This window comes from Manis javanica, chromosome 10, assembly GCF_040802235.1.
Source record: "Manis javanica isolate MJ-LG chromosome 10, MJ_LKY, whole genome shotgun sequence".
Lineage (NCBI taxonomy): Eukaryota > Metazoa > Chordata > Mammalia > Pholidota > Manidae > Manis > Manis javanica.
The window spans coordinates 106,833,503-106,856,919 of NC_133165.1; positions in this window are offsets into that span (position 1 = coordinate 106,833,503).

A 23,417-nucleotide genomic window follows, 5' to 3' on the forward strand; every position below is an offset into this window, starting at 1 on the left:
GGAACTGAGCAAAATACATTGACCGGCCTTTACATCAAAGGCAGTGGCAGCCGGACTGCAGCAATAGCAGGCTCCCTGCACTCAGCATTTTTCTTGTAGAAAACAAAATCAGTAAATGACTTTCCACATCCTCCCTTCTTCTGCGTACCCCAGAGACCACTGGCAGCCCTTGCCAGCCGGTGCATTTGTTCCATCCCTGTTCTCATCCATTTTTCTTCTTGTCATGGAAAAAGACTTAACAAAACACTCACATTAATAATTCTGATTCCCTGTAAATGGCCAAATCCCCAAGAGAGCCCCTTGGCCTGCCTCCCCACATTGCCTCCCCACCGCCACCCTCACTGTAACACAGCTCTTTATGTTTCGGCCAGTCAGGAATGTGCTAATAACTTGTTGCTCTATACCTTCTGGCTCCCCAGTTATTAATCATTCCCTACTGAAAACAGTAAAGTGGTTTCTGACTTGGGACTTTTGTTTCCAAAACAATGCTGATACTTCCTTTAAGGAGCAATTTCATCAACTTATCAAGAAGCTGGCCCCAGCACAGAGGTCACCAGTAGGTACAGCTACACATAACAAGAAATTGGAAGGGTGGTGGTCTCGTGCAAAAGCTTGCTGGGTATTTTAAGCTCCAAGGGCAGCTTTAAGCCATGTAGCCTAGTGGTTCTCAGCTGGGAGTGAATGCCTCTCCCTCAAAGGGACATTAAACAACATCTGAAGACATTTTTCGTTGTCACAGCTCAGTGGTGGTGGTGTAGGGATGGGATTGCTGCGGGGCATCTGGTGTGTGTGGCTCGATGTTCTACAATCACAGGACAGCTGCTGCAGCAAAGAATTATCCAGCCCCAAATGTCAGTAGGGCCAAGGCTGAGAAACCCTGTTGTAGACCAAGAATAGTCATGATTCACTCATTATTTTTTTTGATTCATTCTGTCATTGAGCACTGGATAGGAGGCATTCAGTACCTGAGAGTCACCATCCTATATATCAGGGATTTAATTATGACCAAGACCTGAGGGGTTCCTGTTCCCCTAGAGCTATTCTTCTAGTGGGAGACTCTGACGATAAGTACAAAAATAAAATAATTTAGAAGGTTACATATGCCAAAAAAAAAAAGTAGAGGAGTGAATTGGAGGTTGGATTGGGGCCCTTTTGGAGAAGGAGATTGTGGAAGACCTTCCTAAGGAATTAGCATTTGATCTGAGACCTGAAGTGCAAAAGGAAGGCCACATGTGAAAATCATGAGGAAAAGTGTTCTGGACAGAGAGAATGGCAAGTGCAAAGGTCCTGAGGCAGGAAAAGCTAGGCTTGTTGGGGAAGAGAAGGAAGACCAATGCGCCTGGAAAAGAATGAGTAGAAGGGAGAGCAGAAGAGGTAAGAGAGAAAAGGTAGGCCCGGACGATCATGAAGAGCAGACTCAGCCAACTTGATCTAAAGGGCCAGATGGTGAATATTTTCCGCTTTGCAGACCAGTCTCTGAAGCACCTTCTCAACTTTCCCTTTGTGGTGCAAAAGTAGTCACAGACAGTATGCAAATGAGCAGGCATGGCCGTGCCCCAGCGAAATTTTATTTACAAAAGCAGGTGGTTGGCTGCAGTTTGCTGATGCCTGGAGTAAGATCTTGTAGGACATGGCAAGGATTTGATTTTCCAGACGATTTCGTGCAGGGGACAACGATTACTTTCAAATGCGGTTCACAAGAATAACCCCACCAATGGCTATGTCACCGTAGGCATGCCAATTTACCGTTCAGGGCCAGAATATCCTCATTTGTAAAATGCAATTGGCTGAGCCCCTCGTAGACTGTTGCCAGGACAGGGGGCCATATAGATGGAATGAGTGAACTGCAGTTGGCAAATGCCAGTTATTGGGACTGTTGGAAGTGTTTCCATCTGCGGAGATCCCAGAAGCCTCCGCGTGCATCTTTGCTGCCTTCTAGTTTGAGGGATGGCTCCATTTCAGAGCTGCAGGGGCTTCATGAAATTCCAGGAGGCAAAATCACTCATTTGCGATTGCATAAGACATAAACAGTTGTGTTTGGGCTCCCGCCCGCCTGTCTGCATGTTTTTCAGCTCAAATATAGACTTAGTGCTCACTGCCTCGTGGGTGCTGCTTCTCCCCTGGTGAGCTCATGAACTTTATTTTCTTTGCAGAGTTGTCCCTCCATGGAAAAAGCCACTTCCACTTCCTTGCTTATCCTTGGCAAATGCACCCTGCAGGCTGGCTGCTCTGTGCCCAGGGCACCTCAGAGCAAGTTAACTGGGTGGGGAACAGATGAGCAGCAGCTGGGCCCGGGGGGCTAGACAGATCTGCAAGCAAGGAGCAGGCTGAGTGGGAGACGGGGGAGAAGTCCCAGGGCCTGGGAGCCATTGTCTGGCCCCTACTGACAGTGCGCCTTACCTCTGCTGCTCCCCATCTGCCTTGCTCACTCTGCTCCTGCCATGCTGGCCACCTTTCTGAGCTCCCAAAATGCCAAGCCCAATCTCTCCTCTGGACATTTGCATGAGCTGCTCTCTGTCTGCTTACCTTTCCTCCAGCTCTTTCCTTGTTTGCTTGGTCACTTCACAGAAGTCCCCCCATCAATATTACATCCCCAAAGTGGCTGCCTTTTAAATGGACTAGCCCATTTAAAATTGCACCCCACCCTACCCATCATTTTCTACCCTTTTATTCTTCCTTGTGTATGTCTTGTAGCACATCACATATTCCTACCTGACATTTCATTATATGTTTACGTGTCTGTTTAGTTTCTATGTGTATCACGAGAATATAAGCTGCCTGAGGCAGAGACTCATCACATGTATGGCCGAATCCCTGTCTCCTGCCCAGTGTACTGTGTAGTAGGAGATGACCAAATGTGTGTTGAAAGCCCTTACATAGGAGGGGCCAGGTGCCAGGTGCTGCCAGCATATGATCTTTAGTGGGTTAGTCTTGTAGGAGTTGAGCTCTTGGGCAGGCGGCAGGAATCCAGCAGTATGAGATCTGGGCACATATAATATGCAGGCTGTGTTAGAGCCAGACTAGTTGCTAAAAAAAATAAACTTCCATATTTCAGTGACTTAAGGCAATCTTTATTTCTGCCTCATACAACAGTCTCGTGCGGATTTCCCTGCAAATGGGAGGCTTTCCTCCAGGTGGCGACTCAGGAACCCATCTCTAGATGAGAGAACCCAGCTCTAGAGAGAGCTGCCATCTCTAAAGGCTGTGAAGTCCTCTGCATCCAGTTGGAGTCGGGAAGTAAAACAGTAGAGGAAGCATATTCACTTCTCACGTTGGCTCAGAGACTCTCACCATATCCACTCCATCCCATTGGTAAAAACTGATCACATGTCCCCATCTGGCTGGGAAATGCCACCTCTCACTGGGTACCTGCTTCCCAGTGACAGTTCTGTACTGAGAAATACCCTGTCCTCCATATCCTGAATATTGATGGGTGCTTAACTGTCTCTGTCAGGTGGTCCTCACTCTTGTTTTCTCTGCCCCCTCCTACCCTGGCTGCCTTGCCCAGCACTAGTTCCCACAAACAGCCTGTAGACATTCTCATGCTTCCAAGCCTACAAACCCTTTTTGTTGATGTTCAACCTTTTCAAGCTATGGACATGGCCACCTTCTTCCCTTCACAATTGCCAAACTTCTTGAAAGAATTCTTTACTGATTTCAGTTTTCTCACAAATGACTTATTGCTTAGTTTGCTGAAACTGCTCCAACTCAAAGTCATCCATGACTTTATTTCCATATCTGGTATTCCTCAGCCTTAATTCTGTATGTCCTCTCTGCAAAATTTGACCCTGTGGAACATATCTGCCTGCCCAGAGCGCATGCCTTCCTGGGCTTCCACTCGCCCAGTTCTCATCTTACCTCTACTTACCTTACCCTTCCTTGGTCACCATTCAGGTTTTGGTTCAGTGTTGATGTTACCTGACTTGTGGTTTGGGCCCACCTCTTTCCTCCCTTAACCATCTTCTGGTTCTGAAAATGCCTTGCAGGGATGAAGCTTTCTGTATTAATTTCCTAGAACTGCCATAACAAATTGCCACAATCTGGGGGGCTTAAAAGAACAGAAATGTATTCTCTTACAGGTCTGAAGGCCAGAAGTACAAAATCAAGATGACAATGCAGTGGGCTTCTTCAGGAGATTCTGAGGGAGAGCCTGACTCTCCCAGCTTCTGACGGCTCTGACAATCCTTGACTTACAGATTAATGATCTCTAATCTCTAATCTCTGCCTCTGTCTCCACCTGGCTCTCTCTCTGGGTTTTCTCCGTGTCTCAAATCTCCCTCTCCCTTCTCTTATTTGGACAACAGTCCTTGTATTTAGAGTCCACTCCAAGCCAGGATGATGTCATTTCAAGATCCTTAAATTAATTACATCTGCAAAGACCCTATTAACAAATAAATTCACATGTGTACCAATTTATGAATAAATTCACATTCTTGGTTACTGGGGGTTAGAAACTGGACTATCTATTGTGGGGACCCTATTCAAACCATTATCCCTTCCAAATTTGTACTCTGTCACCCCCTTCCCTCCTGGGCTCCAGATCTACATTTCCCACTCCCTGTCCTGTGTTTCCAAATCCAGGGTGTAGAAGGGCCTCACCTGTACATGTCTAAACTGACATTTGTAGCTCTTCTCCTTAATTCTAAGCATTCTTGACTTATTCTGCCCACTCTTACAAGCTAGAAGCATTAAGACTCACCCTAGATTCCTTTCTCCCTTACCTCCCACCTCCAATCAGGCACCAAGTTGTGTTGATCAGGCTGGGAAATATCCTGAAACCCCTCCATATCCAGAATTTCCATCTTGGTGTAGCTCTCACTATTTTTCACCTCTCTTTTGCCCACAGCTCCTTAGCCAGCTCTTATTCTCCTTCCTCCAGTTTATAGTTAACACTGATGCCAGTTTTCTACCTAAAGATTATAAATCTGGTCATGTCAGAGGTCCATAATCCTTCATCTTAAATTTTGAGTCTTCCAGAAATTCAAGATCTTTGAAATTTAAGAGAACAAGATACAGTATATTATGTAGGCCTGGCAGTGTACCCTGGGCCAGCACCCCATAGTCAAGCACATAAGAGTGAAATGTGTGAATATTCACATGAGAGGGACAAATAAAGACTATGAATAGCCTCGTGCAAGTTCAGTGTTTGCTGCCAAATGAGGTTGTGCCAAACTTATGAAAAAGCCTTGAGTTGTCAGTTTTTAGGATGTTAAGATTATGGATTATGGATTGTGGACTTGTACTCTTTTTCTTGAAACATCTGTTGGCTTCTGATAATCTCTTTTAACAGGATTTGAAAACTGGTGCCTTACAGTTGGCCTATGGCCTGTAGACATGTTGTGTCTGGCCATCATAATACCCCAAATTGAAAGCCTTTAGGTGGAACATGCACCCAGCAGTTCATCAAGTTGGCCAGATTTCCACCAGCACATGTCTTAACAACCTATGGTTTCCCATAGTCATATTTTTTCCCTTATCCCTGTAGGCGTTTAACTTTCTGTAGCCTGGTCTCTAACCTAATAACCACACACAGTGTGGTATGCAAATATCTGCAAATCAGAGTCCCAGGTTACTTCTCCAGGATCTTCCTGACCCCTTTCCTCATGTCTCTCTCAGCTTCCTTCTTATCCTGAGTGTGTCATATCATCCAGGCAAGTGGCCATCCTCAGATAGTAAAGTTCGGTTCCACGCTTTGGCTTATGCTCTTGTCTCTGCCCAAAAAACTTTCACCACCATATTTCCAGAACTCAGAATTCATTCATTCAGCAGAAATCTATGGGAGCACCTACCCAGCAGTCCCTATCAGGGGGCTAGGGATAGAGCAGAGAAGGAGACAGACAAATCCCTACCTTCGTAGAGCCTGCATAATCTACCAAACTTAGTCTGGCCAGTTAGCGTTACTGTACAATCAGTCGTACTGTTAATACCACATCACTTTCTTTGACTCCTATGACTTTGTTCACAATTCCACCAGGGCATTTGTTACACGGTGTATTGTATTTACCTGTTTACTTGGCTTTGCCCTCCAGAGGCCAGAATTAACCCCTAGTAGCTCCTATGAATGAAGAGTCTGCCCCTCTAGTAGTCCTGTTTCCTAGATTTGCTGTGTTTCTATGATGTCCTCTCTTGCTCCCTTAATTTTGGATGTCCCGAGTCACCCACTGTCCAACTTCTAGGTCAGTGTAGGATATTTTAGATTTTTTGTTATGGTAGACCCTTGCTTTTAAGTACTAACTTCTGTATAAGTCAGGATGGAGTAGGTTTCACTACATTCACAACCACAAAATCTTAGTGCCTCAATGCAAGTGTATTTCTGCTGATCCTGTATGTCTGCAGAGGCGAGAAGGAGGCTGTCACTTGACAAGTGCTTCCACGTTCATGGTGGCAGAGAGAGAGAGACCTGGCGATTTGTACTTTGGCTCTTAAAGCTTCTACCTGCAAGTGACATGTGCCAAATGTGTTTGCAGTCATTGGCTAAAGCAAGTCACTGATTACATAAACTTTCAGGGGATAAGGAAGAACCCAGAAGGAGGAGAATTAGACTATTTGTGGATATACGTGATGGCCACCATAACCGGTTTTTTTCATCCATAGCTAATGCACAGCAGGGCTCTCCTTTCTAAGGGATCAGAGGCAAGAATCCCTTAGATTTAAGTCAACGAGGGCCTGGTTTTGGAACATCTGGGGTCACAAGCTAGGATACGGAGGCAGGGTTTAGATGCAGGTTAATAGTAGATGAGGCTGAAATATAATTCATGGAGCTCAAGTTCCAGGTGGCAGATCACAGCAACAGTAAGATTCTTGTGGCTAGAAGTGGTACACGTGCAGTTGAATAAGGACCATGGAACTTCATCTTAATTATTTGGGTAACACTCCTTCAGTAGAGCCATAATTAATGAATTGAATACCCTCTGTGCACCAGGCCTCCTCATGGACAAGGAGGCCCATGACACCCTGATCCCTGCCTGCCTCTTGACCTGAATTTACACCCTTCTCTCTTCTTTCTCCTTCTGCCCCACCATATGGGTGGGCATTTCTCTTCCTGAAATATTCATAACTCAGAGCTTTTCACAGGCTGTTCCCTTGTCTGGAATGCTTTCCCTTTTAATCTTTAGGGGGCGGGTTCTTTCTCTTGATTCAGACCTCAGTTTAAATGTCAACCTATTTCAGTCTACCCTATTCAATATTCCTCCTACCTTCCCTTAGAGCAGCGGGTGGCAAGCTATAGCCCACGGGCCAGCCACGTGTTTCTGTGAATGAACTTTTATTCCTCATCCTCTGCATGTTGTCTGTAGCTGCTTTTGTTCTGTAACAGGTGAATTGAGCAGCGGTGACAGAGACCACATAACCCCACAAAACCAGAAATATTTACTCTCTGGCTCTTTACAGAAAGTGTTTGCCAGACCCTGCCCTCAAGTCGCTCTACAGCAATCAGTTCTAGTTTCCGTATGACGCTACTCGATGAAATCATCTTACTTGTTATTTCAGTCTCTTCTTCCCTACTAGGATGTAAATGCCATGTGAGCAGGGACTTTGCCTCTATCTTCCTCATGGCTGCGACCCCAGAGCATTTGGAGGCACTCAATAAATGCATTTTGTTTGAATGCTAGGTATATGCTGGGCACAAAATTGGTCTGAAAGTCTGGGGTGGGGCTCAGCCCACCAAGTATGTACCAGTGGGTCACGGGGAGGAAGAATGGGTGGCCAGGAGGAAAAGCACATTTCTATCCTTGGATTTTGGTCAACCAGCTGCCATCAGCTACTCATCTGTTATTTGAACTGTTGAAAATGAAGTTCAAGAAATCAGTTGTATAGCCTGGCCTAGGATTCAAAGGCATGTGGTCTACAATAGGCTCTTGCAGTCATGAGATTCTCAACCTCCTCAAAGGGCTCTGGCAACCCCGAGGCAAAGAGGCATGCAATTGGCTCAGGCCAGTTTCCTCCGAGACATGAAATGCCCTCTGAAATCAGCACTTCATTAAAGTGCTCAAGTCCCCAACACTCCCCGGCACTGGTGACTGCACAGTGCTTTCCCTTGCCGGAGAAGGAAGGGACTCTTTCCCTGGAAGCCACCATTCCCCTGTAGAGCTTTCCTGTGTACAAACAATCTTACAAGAAAAAGTATACCAGCTTTTCCCAAATAACATTTTGCTGGAAAAATCAATAGCAATGACTTGTAGGCTCAGGCAGGGCTTTTGAAGAGGGAAAGATGTAGGACAAGTGAAGGCGGCTTGGGCAATAGGAAGGAGGCAGCCGGGTGTGCGGGTAGATTTCACACTCAGGCACCTTCTGCTGGATGTGGAGGGGCGAAATGCAGAGAGGTTCCTCTCTAGGTATCAGAGTAATGGAAATGTCTTCGTCTAGAAATACACTTATGCAAACAACCACCACCCTTCACTCCAATCCTGGGCTCATCTTTTGCACCTAGGATGCCAGCAAGTTCTGTAGGTTCACTTCTGAAATAGCTGCTGCATCTCGTCTCCCCTCTCCACCCTCACTCGCACCTCGTGGACCAGCTGCCATCAACTCACATTTATCCTCCTCACTCAGTGGCCTTCTAACTGGTTTTCTTGTATCTACTCCTGATATAGCTTCCAAAACCCACTTTTCCCATCCCAGAGTGACCTTATGAAAACATAAGCAGATCACATCACTGTTCTGATGTCCTTACCATGACTCCTGAGGCCCGAATAATCTGACAATTGCCTAGTATCCAAGCTCACCTCCTCCACGTTCCCTTCTAGCTATCCTGGTCCTCTTACCTCCAGCACCATAAGCCTATCCTCCCTGAGAGCCCTTCCACTGAATGCCCACTCTGCCTGGCATGGCTTTGCCCACTGATCTTTCTTGCAAGCTCTTATGGTCATTCAGTCAACTCTTCAGAAAGGCCACCCTGACCCCTTGCCTGTTAGAAACCCCAGTGACTCTGCTTTACATCTCCTGAATGATTTCCTTCATAACATTTGTCACTGTCTAAAATATCTTGTTTCTTTACTTCCGCACTTGCTTCTTAACTCTCTTGCTGTGTTCAGTACTTAAGCTCCAGGGCCTCGAACTATACCTAGTAGAGCAGGCGCTTAAGAAATAGCTTTTGAATGCCTGAATGCTGCTTGCCTTATAATGATAAGTCTTCTATTGAACAGTTGGGCACATTCTGGTCATTCATTCATTCAATCAATCAATTTCCTGAGCTTCTACTAGCTGCCCACCCCTGTGCTTGATGCATAGAGATTGGAAAACCCAGGCCTTGCCTGGGTAACTTTTTTAGGGGGAGAAGGGCAGATAGAGCACCACTGGCAAGCAGAGGTTTCTGAGCCTGGTAGGTGCAAAAGCAGGGCTGTGAACAACAATGGAAGTCCTTCAGGAGCATGGGAAGGGGGTACTGATATTCCCTGCTGGAGTGGAGAAGACTCCACAGAGCAGGTAGCATTTCAGTTGGGGTTTGAAGGGTGACTAGGAGTTTGTTAGCTATAGAGGGGGTGTAGAAGAGATAAGGCACCTACTCAAAAATCAATTTTCCTGAAGCAGAAATAACATAGGAAGATTAAGGAGGAGAGATGAGTTCCATAAGGCACTGGCTGTGTGATCTACTTGGTAAGGAAAAGGAAGGAGAAAGAGAGAAGTCACGTGGAAGACAGGAGGAGGAACAGGCACGAATGGCCATCCCTCACCTTCATTCTCTTCCTCCGAGCTTCCTCTGTTATGCTTTGTTTCTTTTAATTAGTTACTCAACAAACACTGAGCGCCCGAATGAACTAGGTGCTAGGGATGAGTAATGAGCATGATGGGTAAATCCCTGCTCTCGGGGAGTTGAGAGTCCATGGAGGGTGGATTTGTGGACGGGAGGATGGGTGTGGTCCACCTGGGCAGTGTTGGACGTAGGAAATTGCATTGTCTCTGCACTACCAAGTGTGGTGTGGTGGTTAAATGCACAGGTTCTGTAATCCAACTAGACCTGGGTTCACATCTGGCCTCCGATGCCTGAAGGTAGCCTGTTTTCTCTCATGTAGTGAATAGGGTTTAAAATGAATGGATAAGATGAATGGAAACAATGCATGTAAAATGCTTAGTGCTGTCTGGTGGATTGTAGCTACTCAGTACGTGCCAGCGATTACCGCCACCCCAGCCCCTCTCTTTGTTGAGCCCTCATGATGGGCCCTGCTGTGTGTGAAGTGCTTTGCTGGGAGTATCCCAGTTAATCCACACAACTCAATGACAGGTAATATTACCATCATTATTATCCATGTTTTACAGAGAGGGATGCTGAACAGAGGGGTTGAGTAAATTTCTGAAGGTCACACAGCTTGGTGTAGGTCACCCCAAAGCATTCTTGTCAGTGCCTCCCTTCCTGACAGCCACAAAGACCCTGATGCTCCCTGGGGTCATGCCTGGGCATCTGGTTAACGCCCAGTTGATGCGACGTCAGACCAAGCATGCTGAGACTGTCTTCACAAACTCCTGCCTCTTCCACCTTCTGGCTATTACCTTAGGCCTGCAGTTTGTACTCTTCTGAGCCTCAGTTTCCCTGTCTGTAAAACGAGGGGTCTGGACCAGAGCACTGGGAGATCTGAGTCCCTGCATTGATGTACAGGCTGTTGGAACGAAATGAGCATCAGCGAGAAGGCCCTCTGGTCCCGCCCTGCGAGCCTGAGCACTTCGCCGGGAGTCTTCACCGTCGCCTTTGGGCCTTTGTATTCATCGCTCGTCCCTGGGTAGCAGCTTTTGCTCCCCGCTGCACCCTCCAGCGTTCTTGTTTAAGAGCCATTCCTGATGACTGCAGGGCTTCCTGGCAAAGTGTGGGTCTGCGGGCTTCACTCTGCAGGCTTCTGCAAGCTTCGAGCAAAGCAGAAAGATGAAGTGGGGGACTTTGCTCTTCGTGGGCTCCGTTATAAGCAGGGCTACTGAAGGGAGAGGTGCGCTTCGCCCCTTCGTGTATTAATTGCAGTCAGCCGCGGTCAGTCCTCTTTCGTCCCAAGAATCCATCCCAGGGAGGAGGGTTGTTATTCTCTTGTCTAGACAGGACCCAGCAGGGGTGTCCTGGGCTGCCTTTGACCAGTGAGTCTGATCTCAGGTGGGGGCGGGGAGTTGGTCTGTATTCCGGTTCCGGCTCTTCCATTGCCATTTGACAGGCACGTGGTCTCTCTCCAGGACTCAGCTGCCCATCTGTAAGATGATGATAAATGTTTTCCCTATAGAGTAGTGATGAGGTATATAAAGTGACGAGTAGATGAAAGCTTCCGGTTGAGTCCCCTGGAGCAGTGCAGGTGTTCAAGGAGGAGAAAGACTGAGATGGATATTTTGGTTCAGCAGAGGGAAGAACTTTGTAGAAGTCAGAAGAATATTCTGGCCCCAGATGTCACAGGATCTCCTTACACGCTCCAAGCCAGGACAGTCACGTGGCATCTGTGTGAGCTCTGTGAGGGTAATGGTCTTTGCTTGTTTTGTTCACTGTGCTATTCTCAGTGTTTAGCACACAGTAGGTATCCAAGAAGTGTTTGTTGAGTGAAAGGATGATTTGGCAGAGGGGCGGACTGGATGGTGTTTACAGTCACTTCCAGTTCTGAAATTTTATGAGTCTTGAAATTTATAAGGGTGCCTAACAGTGGTATTCTCTGTGCTTATATTAATTAAATGCTGAGCAGACACAACTCTATCAGGCAAATCCTGATCAAGGAAGAAAAGCAAGAAAAATCTCTTCCTTTAGGTTAATTGGAGAGGGCCACTGAAGGAAGAAATTCTCCTTTCTGCCTTCTGCCACCTGCTCACCTCCCACTCCTGAGCATAAGGATTTAGAAACAGGAAGGAGGTTCTTGCCGGCTGGACACAACTAGCCCTCGTCTTTCCATGTGCTTGGCTTTCTGAGGCTGTTGAACCAGCTTCGGCCTTTCCTCCCAGTTGGCATTTGTGTCGACATAGGGAGAGCATGGTGGGGGAGGCCCGAGGGAGGAGGCCAGACAGAGCACCGAGGGCACCGCCACCTCCTGCCCATCTCTGCAGAGCGGAGTGTCTTCCTCCCAGATGCCCCAGCCTCCCAAGTCCTCTCCCAAGCCACCTACTCTACTTATCTGCTTGTCCTCAGGCCCAGGGAGTATCTAAAAAGGGAGAACTGTAAATTTCACTGTCAAATTAGACAGTACAAGAAGGTGACAAGGAGATGAGAACCAGGCCTTCCCAGACGGCAGCCAGATGAAAATGGGTCATAAACAAGGCATGGGGGCCACCGTCTGAACACTCTGTCCTGGACATGTGCTCACGGGCTCCATGTTCTTGGCAGCCAGCCAAAGGCCAGTCCCCACATTTATTTCTTCACCCTGCCTAGCATGAAACTGTCCTCTTGATTGCACCTGTCAGCAGCCCATTCACATGGCCTGGGCTTTTAAACCAGTTCTTTTTCTCTGTTTGGTCCATGAAGGTGACTCGCAAATGCCGCCTGGATTGGGAGCTCCAGGAGGTCGAATCTGATGTATCCTTGAAATCCCCAGCATCTGGCCCAGTGCTTGGCACAGTGTGGTTGCACAATGAATATTTGTAAAATGACTGCATGAGCAAACTGATTTTTTTGAGGCAATTGCCTGTCCCCAGCATCATCTTTGTCCCCAGATTGTTCCTGACCTTCTCTCGCTTTGCATATATGTAAGGATGCATTTGGCTGCAAGTAAAAGAAGACCTGGCCGATGGTGGGTGAAACTATTAAACACTTACTGTTTTTTTAATAAGACAGGAGGTAGATAGTTCCAGGGATGGTTTTTTGTCTCAACAGTGGCATCAAGAACCCGGGTCTCTCTGTTTCTCCTATTTTGCCATCCACGGGGCGCATTCGCTCATGCCCCCTGTGGGTTTTTAAGTGAACATTCTCTGCTTCCTCTACAGATATTTAATGAGGGAGATGAGTATTTAATGCATTGGTTGTAAACTGATGGTTTTGTGGTATGTCTGTTTAGCTTTCAATACCTTAAAAACCTGAAATTTGTTTCCAACACTCAAAACTCAGGGTACTTTACATCAGTTTTGAGATTTTGAAGTTCTCTTCAAAAATTGCAAGCTCTGGGAGCAATGCATAGCCACAACAAGCATGAGCTGGTAATGGTCGTCCTTTTTAGATGAGGTGTGTATTGTCCTGGATTCCCACCACTCCCGATGGATTACCTGCTCAGCTTCACTCATTCACGGGTCTAAAAGAACCCCTGCAGGTATTTGAATTTGGACCCTACTTTAAAGAGTGTTTTCAGCCCCTTGGCCTGCGGTTTCAGGCCATCTATTAAACAGCTCTTACAGCTACTTTTCCCTAAGAATCGCTCTAGATGGCATCTCCCAACCTTCAATTATTGGTTCCTGGATTTCACCCACTGGCTCTCTAAGTCTCCAACTCTCTCCCAGCTATTGAATTGAAGGCTGCTCATTCAAAAAGTCTCTCCACTTAAAAAGGCATTAATGTTTTGGGTGTGTGTGGGAGCATAAATTACTAATATTGTAGGAGATTTGCAAAATACATCGTAATATAAAGCAGTGAGAATCGACAGTCATCCTCCACCCAGACAGCCCTACTAACACTTGAACGTGTACAATTTCTTGGGCACTTCCAACATGACAGGCACTGTTTTAAGTGCTCTACTTGCGTCATTACATTCAATCCTCCAAAGAAGTCTAGGAAGTAGGTATTATTCTTATCTCCATTTATGAATGACAAAGTTGAGGCATAAAGACATTAGGTTCATTTCCTAAGGTCATACAACTAACACATGCTGAAATGTCAGTGTTGATTTAAGCAGTCTGGTTCTAGGATGCACTTTCTTGAAAACTATACCATCGTGCCGAGTATGTACATAAATGCATATTTTATATATAATTTTCTGGAGTATGCATCACCTACTCCAGGCAACAGTGAAATGGGAATTCCCCTCGTTGAGTTTTCAAAGAACTCCCTAACAAGCGCCGTGAAGGCCCAGTGTTTGGAGCAGTCCCTTCTCATTGTCCGTTTCAGTTGCTATTCCCTCTTAGTCCCTGGATAACCAGACTTCTCTTGGGGTTGACCCAAGGGGTCAAGACATTGGCAAGGCATGTCTCTCCCAGCTTAGGTGTTTCTCATTAATAATAGGGAGATGATAATTTTTTATGAATACAGACGGTGATGGGAAAGTAAGAGAAACTTTTTATTTCAGAGCTGTTGTGTAACTGGCCGTTGGCATGTGTTATCTCACAACACCCCACGCACATGCACATTATCATTTCTGCCTTTTCTCAGGGTCATGTGTTCCAGGGCTTACAACTCAAGGTGGTCAACAGGAATTTGAACCCATGTGGGTCTAACTCTGATGTTATTTCTTCTCCACTTTTCTGTACCATATTCTGTTGGCTAATGTCCCTGATTCTAACTGGAAGGGTAGCCAAGAATTGTAAACTGTCTGATGAGATGCTCTGTGCCCTTCCTTAGGGGCATCACTGTGAGATAGAGGTGCCTAACAAGGCTGATTGATTTATGGGTGCACTCACTTTAGATCACTGCGCTGTCTTTGAAAAAGGGAGTATAAGGTAAAGCTTTGAAAATAGGATAACTTCGAAGTACATTTCAGGGGAATCAATATAAGGAGGGATTCTACTGTATCCTTTCATAACCCATGTCACATGGCTGCTCAGTGAAACTCTCTGTTGTGAAAATCTGGCTTTCTAAAAGGGAGTTAACTGCTGATAAGATGCTGAGTGTACACAGGTATGGACTTATGATTAATGTGCTAATCATCTTTGGTTAAAAAGAATTCTCCCCCAAATGTTTACAGCGTAATTATAGCACCACTTACGGTTCTTCTTCTATTAGGTGCTACCTAGTTTTGAAGCACTGAGTAAATGCCTTTCGAATGAATGAATTCACTAAGCAAACACAGGAATGTGCTGGACATGGGAAGATCCTGAGATGAATAAGATTCAATGCTTGTCTTTGAGAATCTCACAGTCTGAAGGGAAGGCACATATGTAAGCAGATACATGCAATTGTCTGGTTACTGGAATCCAAGAAGGGTTCTTTCTACCATCCATTTATTCAAAAGTATTTCATATTTAGCTCCTATTATGTGCCATGCTGCAAGCTAAGCACATCACATAGTGACAAAAAATCCCAGAGATATGGGCAGTAGCCTCCTTGAGCTTCTGGTTTTCCCACACTTGTCTGACTAGGAGGCAGCATGCTATAGCATCTCAGTGCATAGGCTGTCACTCCATCCGGCCTGGGTTCGAACCCTCCCCCTGGCTAGTTCTGTGACCTCAAATAAATTATTTAATGTTTCTGTGTTTCAGTGTCCTCTGTCTTATGGACCTAAAAATGTCACAGTACCTATTTCAAAGAATTATTATGAGAATCAAATGATGCTTACCACGTAAGGAACATGCCCACTTATGCTTCAGAGAGCTCGGGGAAAGAGCTGGGGGAGACATGTGTCTGGGAAGATGAAGAACACAGGGTCATGTTCTGATTCCATCTTCAGAAGGTAGGGAGCAGCGGGGCAGAAGCTCATCTCTCCCACTCAGATGGCCAGGAGTAGGGACTGGACTCAAAGGCGCTGCAGAAAACAGAAAATGAGCAACTGTTTAAAAAATCTTGGGGTGTCTGAGGAAAGTCATGTCTCTGTTTCAAAGGATGTAGGAAGATGTTCACTAGGCAAACAGTGGTGAAAATTCATTCTAAGCAGAGGGATCAGCGTGGAAACAAAGGTGCCCAATGTAAAATGGACAGTGAATTATTGACATTTTAAACAGTATTTTAAAGTAGGTCAACTGAAGAGTTTCAAGAGAAGAGAATATAGCGTTAAGTAAGGGGCCAGTCACTCAGGTCACCGAAGGTCGCAGGGCACTCGTGGATAACTTCAAAAGACTGAAAAAGAATGAAAAATTTCCCACGCTGAACCGCTACTTCTGAGTGCATTCTGAAACAAATTTCTTCAAATAGAATCGTTTTTTTTTTCATGCTTCTGCAATAACCAGTCTGAAGAATCTGGCATTTAAAGACACAAATGTTTCTGAAATACCCCACCAGAGCAGAGTATCTGAAAATGTTTCTTAATTGTTAGAAAAAAACTATTTCTGTATGTGGTTGAAACGAGTTTTTTTTTAAACACCACTCTTCAAACACACCATCTTTTCCGGCCCCAAGTGGCTGCGGATGGTGGTGCTAAGTGGTTTAACACAGAAGTGTTGTCTCCCGGCACATCACACCTCTACCTCAATGCAGCGTTTAATATTTTGCTGGCCGAGTACCTTAAGAGGTTGCCATAGATGACAGCCCAGCCCGTGGAAGGGAGGCGATCAGCAGAGCTGCCTCTGCGAAACCAGGCTGGCAGAAGCTTATGAGAATCCTTTGGCCAAACTACGCTCGAACCCATCTAATTTGAATGAATGCCACCCACATTGCCCACCACCAAGGCCTCTCCAGGCTGCCTCAAGGAAATACTCATCTCTAAACAGTTTCCTGCAGGAAGCAAACTTCTGCAAAGGAGATGAGAAGAGAGAGGCGGGTCATGCTCATTTTATAAGTGAATGCAAAATGGGAACGTATTGGAGTCCGTCTGGGTGTTGGGCCAGGGCCCGTGCCCCCTGGTGCTGTACCCACTCCAAGAATCCCTTACTCCCCCTGCCTCAGCCCCTCCTTGAATGCACATGCTAATTAGAGTTGGTTATGTGCAGTTTGCTCTCGGGGAGCTGTTATCTTGAACTTCTCTCTAATTGTTATTGTCACTGTTACCTCCCTTGATGCTCCAGCAATATGGGAAATCTGTACTTCAGGCACCCAGAAGTGCTAATCGCTCCCAGAACACAGGTGGCTCCGTCATCCCTCTGGGACTCTACGTCTGCTGCTTCTGCTGTGGGGAGTGCCCATCCCTCTGTCATCAGTCTGTATTAGTCTGCCCAGGCTGCTGTAACAAAGTACCGTAGAACAGGGGCTGAAACAACACACATTGGTTTCTCACAGTTTTGGGGGCTGGGAAGTCCAAGATCAAAGTGCCAGCCCACTTGTTCTCTGGTGTGAACCGTCTTCCTGGCGTGGCGCCGGCTGCTTCCCCACTGTCTTCCCATGGTGGAGAGAGAGCCATCTCTTTCTTCCCCTTGTTTATAAAGCCACTAATCCTGTCATGAGGGCCCCTCGTTCATGACCTCATTTAACCCTCATGACCTCCTAAAGGCCCCATCTCCACAGACCACCGCATTCAAGGGTAGGGCCTCACCAAGGGAATTTGGGGGGGATGCATTCTGTCCATCACATAGACCAACTTGTTCTTGTCCTTCAAATCTTGGTTCACAAGTCAGTTTCTCCACAAAGCTCCCAGTTCTCTGAGCATGGGCTGAGCTCCCTCTCTACAAATACCTGTTATCACAGCCCACATGAACGTGTCCTGCCACAGACCATTTATTTGTCTTTCTTCCTCATTGGACCGTGAGCCGCCAAGGGCAGGGGCTTGTCCTTTGTCTCTATTCCCAGTGTACATCAGAGTATGTAGTAAATGTTCAGTACATGATTTCAGGAGCATAGGAGAAAAGCAACTACTTTTAGAAGAAATGCATAAAGATGAGACTGCTGTCCACTCCTGAACTGGGTGTTCTGAAAGGCAGCTCACAGTCCCAGCACCACGAGAACAGTGTATGTTAGGGCGTGCTTGCTGGCTGGCCTCGTGAGTGCAGGAGGGGAAGGAAACAAGCTCTCACATCTGTTCAGTGGGACCCAGACTTTTCAGCTACTGTGTCCATCTTAGTCCTTGGCTGATTCCTGCCCTCTGACTAAATCCACCAGTTCAAGTAAAAGCTTATCTGTGAACTCAGGGGGTGCAGAGCCTGGGAGCAGAATCTCCCAGAGTGACCCTGACTGGGTAGGCTGGGGGAAGGCTTCGTTCTGAATCCCCCCGCCCCGACAGGTTACAACCTTTGTCCTTTTCATTCTTTCTCGAAAAATCTTCCGTCTTTAGGCAATGTGGATGCTTCTGACAAGCAAGGAGTGAGCTCACAATCACTAAGATGGGAAAGAGGGGCATCAGAATGCGTGCCTGTGCCCTTCTCACTGCTTTATGCTGACATATAGTAGCTACTCACTAAATATTTATTGAGTGGATGGATGATGAATCATATTCTCCCTGCATTTCTTCTTTGACAGGATTTTGCATTTGTCTAGAAATCCCCTTTAGCCCACACCAAATGGGGTCGGGGGAGGAGCTTCAGGGCTTCAGGGAGCTGAACCATATCTTTTAGACCTGGAAGTGTTTTGCCTCTCGGGTGGCCCATCCCCTCCTTGCAGACCCTGCCCCTCAGCCTTGTACTGCGTGCTTGCTTACTCGAGTCTCTGTATCCACACAACATGCATTGGTTTGGACCTGCTAACCTTTTTCTAAAATTAGCTGCGTATTAAGTAATGCTCTGTGGGTTCTTACCACCTCCTTGGCACCCCCAACACCATCTCCCAAAGCAGAGAACAAGGTCTAATTTCTCATCTGAACATGGAAAAGTAAAGAGAGAACCCAATGGCATCATTCCTGAGGGCATTAGAGGATGCACTAGGAATGCCCAGTGCTGACCCCCTCCAGTTTCTTCTGCTCTGAGGAAAGTGACCCCGAGATCAGCTGGCATGGGCTGAATCTCCCTAATCGGGGGTCCGCTGAGAGGTGGCTCACAGCAGGTACGGATTTCTTCCCTCCAGCTGGCTGAAGTATAGGTGCCCTTCCAGAGTGGAGGGAACCGGAGTGGTAGAGCCCATGCACGACAAGGAGCTCTGCCAAGCGGGGGAACCTTCCTCCCCACGCCCTCCTTTTCCTCTGTAGATTTACTTGCCCGGGGCCTCTCACATCGCTTGTATTTTGGCATCCTCAGGATGACCTGACACTATTTCTGGTCTGGGGAGTTGTAATTAGCCTGTGGGGGGCAGGTGCATGCTTCACACAGATTCTGAAGGATCCTGGACATGCCCCATAGATAAAGGAGTTGCACATTTATTCACACTACATTCAGTTGTGCAATGTAAATGGAGTTTCTTTATTTCCCCAGGACAGTGCTGACCATCCGTGGGAGTCTTACTCCACTGAGTCCACTGGGTCCAGCCCAGTCATCAAAATCCAGGGTTGGAAGCTTGTTTTTTTTTTTAGCCTTTGTAATTAATTGATTTTCAGAGTGCTATCCTTCTCCTGTTTTTCTGGAAGCTGGAATCTGAGTGAAGGGGAGAGGGTGTCTTAGGTGACCTTGAGGAGGTGGTAGGAAGAGACAGGGTTTTTGAATTCATCTCAGATCCTTGAGATTCTTACCAGTAATTGTTGCCCAGCAGTGGGTCAGAATATTTCCACAGACATGCAGAGCCCTGGAGTATTATCTGATGCCATCTGTTTTGTGTTTTTAATAAATTTTTTATTTTAGAACAGTTTTTGATTTATAGAATTATTGCTAAGATACGACAGAAAGTTCCCATATTCTGCACCCTCAGTTTCTTTTATTATTAACATCTTACATTAGATGGTGCATTTGGTATCCATAAAGAACCTCTATTGGTACATTATTATTAAATAAGTCCATTCTTTTTCAGATTTCCTCCGTTTTTCCCTGGTGTCCTATTTCTGTTCCAGGATCCCATCCAGGACACCACACTACATCAGCTCCTCACATCTCCTTGGGTGCCTCTTGGCTGTGACTTCCATTGTTGGCTTCCTACTATGTGCCAGACCCTGAGCACACAGTAAGCCTGCAGATAGGACACCGACAGGGTGTCAGCTTCAACAAACAGTTCCAGTGGAAGAAATTGAAAATAAGTAAGTGGAGCCATAAGTGAACACAATAATTGCAGGCAGTAAAGACTGCTATGGAAGAAATAGGACTAACAGAGGATGACTTTGGGAGAGGCTGCCTCAGACAGGGTGGTCCAGGGAGGCCCCTGAGTTGAGAACAGAAGGGTTAAGAAGGAGCCAGACAAACAATGGTTTGGGAAAGAGGGTTTCAGGGAGAGGGTGTCCAGGGGGACTGTGCCTGGCTCATTCTGGGAAGGAGTGGAGCTGGGGAAGGAGCTGGACCTGGCTGGAGGAAGATGGCCCGAGGGTGAGTTCCCCCAGGTGCACCTGTGGTCACAGAGCTCTAGTCATTACAGAAAAAGACTGTAGTTGTTTTCTTTTGGGGAGGAAGGAGGGTGCTGGATAAATGGGCCAGGAAAGTTCACTGAACAAGCAAAGCACCGTGGATTCTTACGCTTTTACCTATGATTTTCTCTTTATTTTGAAATGTTGAGTTTTTATCAACTCATGTGACAAGGAGAGGCACATTTTGGTCTGCCTAGGAGTCCTGCTGATAGCATGTGGCCCTAGAAGTTTTGCCTCATTAGTGAATGAAAAGCATGCATGTCAGGATAGGGGGGTGTCTTCTCCTCTCTCCAGGTTGAACAAATGTGTGTGGTTGTTGTGGCGCATGAGAGAGAGGTGAGCCATCACCACTGACAATGGGGCATGACCTGCATGGCCCCGCCCACAATGGAGGTGTGTGTGTTGGGGGTGGGGGGACAGAGGGCGCAGATGCAGGTTCCAGCAGAATGGGCCAAAGCGGAAACCCGCTCTGTGCACTGTCCAGGGAACATCGACACGTGGCTGCTCCAGCATCTGAACCCTAGGGGGTGGGTGAGCAGGTTCAGGAGGTGCGTGGTCAAGGTTTGCCCAACACACTGGATTTGGACAGTTGGGTACTCCCAGGGTGCAGAGCCCCAGGCCAGGCTGCTCGCGTGGTGGGAGAGGCCATGTGGCCGGGGAAAGAGCCCAGAACTGTCCTCAGAAGATCTGCCTCTAGCTCGGCTCTGCTGCGTTTTGTGCAGTGTTGGGTCACAATGATGCACAGGATACAAGAGACAATGAGAAGAAAAGGTAGGCAAGACTTAGGCATGTGGGAGGTGTCCATCCTGGTTGCCAGAGGGGGCAATGGGACAGAAGCCAGCAGTCAGGAGCAGGAGCTGGTTTGGAAATGTTGAGTTAGGGGCCCCACTGAAGCATCCAGGAAGCACTATGAGTTTTGGAAAAGGAGGCATAGGACCTAAATGCAGTCTGGGGAATCTCACGATGGGAATTTCAGGTCACTATAGGCTTTTTGCAGTCTAGTAACCCATGAGGGCAATTAAATCAGGCCCTTAAGGTGACAACTTACTAACCACATATCTGTCCAGCCCTAAAAACCACAGGAGCAGAGCGAGGCCGGGGCAGTGGGAGCTCCTGCCTTGAGGCTGGGAATCCCCGGGCTTTGGCTCGCTGCATCCGTGCAGCAAAGTCACATGGTCCTTGGGGCGCACCCTCCATGGTCACTGGCCCCTTGACCCTTTCATAGCCCATTTTTCTAAATCATGGGAAATGGACAACTAAGCCAGAGCCTGGGTATTTCATCTGCTGTTTCCTTAATTGTATTTCCTACACATTCTTTATAAATAGATTTAAGTAAGACACGATGTTCTTTAAATTGTGCATTTCTGTTGCTATGGAAATGGTTCTTTTTATCCCCACCCCCATCCCAACCCCCCCGACACATACACAAATAGAGCTTCACCATAAAATAGAAGTTAGCACCTATTTTTCCAGGCAGGTGAATTATCTACTGGTGTGTTGTAAGGTCTCTATGAGTGGGTCACCTGGTGATGGCCTCTCTTCAAGAGGAACATCAATCAGGTCAGGATATGGGACTTCGAGAAGATATAATCCATCTTTGCTAAACTTCAACTGATAAGTGACTCATTCCATAGATTCATAGGCTGTTGGAACTGGAGAGGGACCTCTAAAGAGAAACTCCTCATAATAATAATAATTAAAAACCACTGTCGATTCAGTGCATTCATTTATTTCTAAAGGCATCCTTTAATTAAACCATTTGTTTGAAAATATTTACTGAGCACTAGTACTGAGCTGAGACAGACACAGGTTAATCATCCCAGAAGTGCCTGTCACACAGAAGGGACTCCACAAATATTTCTCAGGGAATGAAGAAAGCTGCCCACTCCTCTGGCCAATGGGGGATATAGACATTTAACCGGTTATAATATTCAGTGCCGAATGATGGAATATGGGTGTGCGCTATGTGTCGGGAGCAGACATCCAGTCACAGATCTGCTTTGCCTATTTTTTGGAAGAGGTGAGAAAATTAAAAGAGGATTAGAAAGGGAGATCCCTGGCAACCTCACATACTGCTCAGCTTTAGTGGGCGCAGGGGTCACCCAGGGACTCTGTGAATGGGCAGAGTCTGAGTGGGTGGGTCTGGCGTGGGATGCGAAATTCTGCCTGTCTGTCAAGTGTCTGCATGATGCTGATGCTGGTCCAAAAACCACACTCCGATTAGCAAGGCTCTAAAGCACTGTGCTTAAATGTTGGAGGTACTGGATTGCTTTGAGGCCCTCATGACAGCTGTGGACTCTGGGTTGCTTACGGTTATTTGATGGGTGACAGAAACTTTGACTAATATATAGCATAACATAGCATAAGACTGCATAGCATAATATAATCAATTATAGATAATAGTATATCATGGTCTACATATGAGTTTATATACATATTCGCATGTGTGTAGTCATACATGTAGATATACATATGTTCACACATGTACATGAATATATATAATCATCAGGATAGTGCAGAGGGACAGTAGGAACCCCCATCACTGGGAAAGGAGGGGACCAAAGCAGCCCAAGCAGAGCTCGCAGGCAGCCCCTGCAGGGGAGCGTGGTCAGAGTATGTTCCAATCTCAGACATATGTCATCCTTTCCTGGAAAGAGGGCCTTGTTTGCCCAGCTGCGGTCCAGGGCCAGCCCCTGGGCCAGGGGCACTTGGGAACTCTGAAGGGCAGTTCCATGCCTACTGCGCCCATTGAGACAGGGTAGTCGACCAAACATGAGTGGAGATACTTTGACAGAAGAGGCAGGAACTCATACTGGGCTGCTGGGAGATAGAGGTGGTTGGTAATGACCGTGTCCCCGGAATTATACCCGTGCACCCACACGTGGTCAGCCGGCACACCCCCCTCTCACCTCCTCCCTCGCCACTGGCTTGGTCCCAGCCGTCACTCAGGTGCCTCACTGCATTCGCTTCTGCTGCTCCACACTGGCCCCTTCAGTCTGTTCTGCACACGGCAGTTTAAAAGACTAAAAGCCCAGGGCACGTTGTGTTAGATCTTTGCCCACAGCCCTCCGCTGGAATCCCATTATCTTCACGGCTCAATAAAATGTAAAGCCCACACATTCCTCTGGAAGATACAGCCTGTCTGCCCCCTCAATTTCCCTGTCCTCCTGTCCTGCCACTTCCCCCTCTGTGCACTGCATGCCAGCTCCTCTGGCCTTCCCATCTCCCGAACATGCCAAGCCTTCATCATCTCAGGTTTTTTGTATTTGCCGTTCCCTCTGCTGGGATGGTTGTCCTCCAGAGGGCTGCACAGCTGATGCCCTTACTCTG